General features: G+C 41.0%; 1 non-coding gene across 1 annotated transcript; it reads right to left on the bottom strand.

The window, feature by feature from the left end:
- Positions 1 to 217: 217 nt before the first annotated feature.
- Positions 218 to 324, bottom strand: LOC141603110 (small nucleolar RNA R71). The gene has a single exon (XR_012525005.1). It is a non-coding gene; the product is annotated as a small nucleolar RNA R71 (small nucleolar RNA).
- Positions 325 to 2,209: the final 1,885 nt, after the last annotated feature.

The raw sequence follows: 2,209 nt of genomic DNA, 5'->3' as shown, positions 1-2,209 counted from the left end.
TCATTCTCATTTGGAAACCTTTTGTGACTATTGTGATGCGATTTCTCAAACCGGTGTAACTCAAGACCAAATTAGATGGGTCTTATTTCCTTTTTCTCTAATTGGCACCGCGAAACAATGGTTGAAGGGCCTTGATAAGGCCACTCTCGGAATTGATTCTTGGAAGAAGTTGGCTCTAGCGTTCTACAAAAAATTCTACCCACCGGAAAAGACTAACATGCTAAGAGCTCAAATTACGGGTTTTAAGCAAAGGGATGAAGAATCTTTGTATGAAGCTTGGGAGCGGTTCAAAGTAATTTGTCGCTCATGTCCTCACCATGGACTTAGCGAGTGGTTCTTGGTACAACAATTTTGGAACGGTCTATATGAAGATTCAAGGAACATTCTCAACATGGGATCAAGTGGAATGTTCACCGAAGTTGATGACAATCAAACTTGGAACAAAATTGAGGAAATGGCGGTCCATAACTCACAATATAGTAGACCTCGCAAGGCTACTAGAGGAGGAAAGCATGAAGTGGACTCCGTTACTCAATTGGGTGCTTAGCTTAGTGCTCACATTGACACAATTAATTTGAAGTTTGAAAAAGTTATGGCTAGACTTGAAGAAGCCTCAAAATCACCAAAGCATCATGTTAATGCCATGACGACATCCTCATCAATCCCAAGTGGGATATGTGAGAATTGTGGAACTTTGGGACATGACCAAAGTGAATGTAGGGGAACAAATGAGCAAGTGAATGCTTTCCAAGCATACAAGAGTGGTACCCCTTATTCCAACTATTACAATGAAAACACCAAATTCCATCCAAATCTCTCATACAAAAGCCAAAATGTTCAAAACCCTTAAACAACATACACCCCACCTCCCATGAGAAACCAAAATCAAAGACCCTTTTACAACCAAAACCAAGGTTACCAAAATCAAAATCCATACAATCAACCAAATGACCAAGGTTTTGATGTTCAAAAAGCGGTCCTCCAAATGCAAAAGAATCAACAAGAATTTTTCACTCAAATGCAAAAAGATAGTCAAGAAAAGGAAACCACCATCAACAACATTCTAGCTCACACCAAAATGTTGGAAACCCAATTGACTCAACTAGCATCTTCAAGCTCACAAAGACAAAAGGGGCAATTACCACCTCAAAGTAATCCCCCAAGACATGAAACATTTAGTGCCATTCACTTGAGAAGTGGTACAAGGTATGAAGCACCGAAGAAGCAAGTTGAGGATGAAGTTGTGGAAGCTAGTGATAAGGAAGAAATCGTGCAAAACTCCAAAGATGGAGAATCATCAAAAGAAGAAATTTCAAAGAAAAATGAAGACAAGGTCAAGGAGAAGGAGCCCATTGTGATTAGACTTCCTTTTCCAAGTCGTCAAGCCAAGCCCAAATTTGATGACCAACTTGGAAAGTTTATGGAAATTATGAAGAATTTGGAAGTATCAATTCCTTTCACGGAATTAATCAATCACGTGCCGGCTTATGCGAATACATGAAAGACATCCTCACAAAGAAGATGTCGATCCCGAAGCTTGAGACTATCGCCTTCACTAAGGTGAGTAGTGCAATACTTCAAGGTAGTTCACCTCCAAAACTAAAGGATCCGGGAAGCTTCTCAATACCGTGTACCATTGGCGACACCACAATCAACAAAGCCTTATGTGATCTAGGGGCTAGTGTGAGTGTTATGCCATACCCGGTGAGTAAAAGGTTGGGGATGGGAGAGCTTAAATGCACCAATATCACACTCCAAATGGCCTATAGATCGACGAAGACACCATTAGGGATAAGGGAAGATGTTCCCGTACGAATTGGGAAGTTTTTCATCCCGGTGGACTTTGTCATTGTTGATATGGAGGAAGATTCCAACATTCCAATCATTCTAGGAAGACCCTTCTTATACACCGCGGGTGCGGTGATTGATGTGAAACATGGAGAGCTCACTCTAGAAGTGGGAGATGAGAGTATAACTTTTAATCTTGACAAGACTATGAGAGCTCCCCGTTTACATGAACCGTGTTTTATGATCGATCATTATAGTCGGAAGGATGAAAGGAAGAAGTCGGAACTCCAATGGAAGAAGAAAATTGAAGATGCTCCATTCAAAGAGCAAGTGAATTGTGACAAAGAGAGCTTGCAAAGCTCACCAAAGTCAAGCGATGAAGAAGATGGCCTTATTGGCCAAGAAAACGAAATGGGAGAGT

Source organism: Silene latifolia, chromosome 9 (genome assembly GCF_048544455.1).
Source record: "Silene latifolia isolate original U9 population chromosome 9, ASM4854445v1, whole genome shotgun sequence".
Lineage (NCBI taxonomy): Eukaryota > Viridiplantae > Streptophyta > Magnoliopsida > Caryophyllales > Caryophyllaceae > Silene > Silene latifolia.
This window is presented reverse-complemented; position numbering and strand designations above follow the sequence as displayed.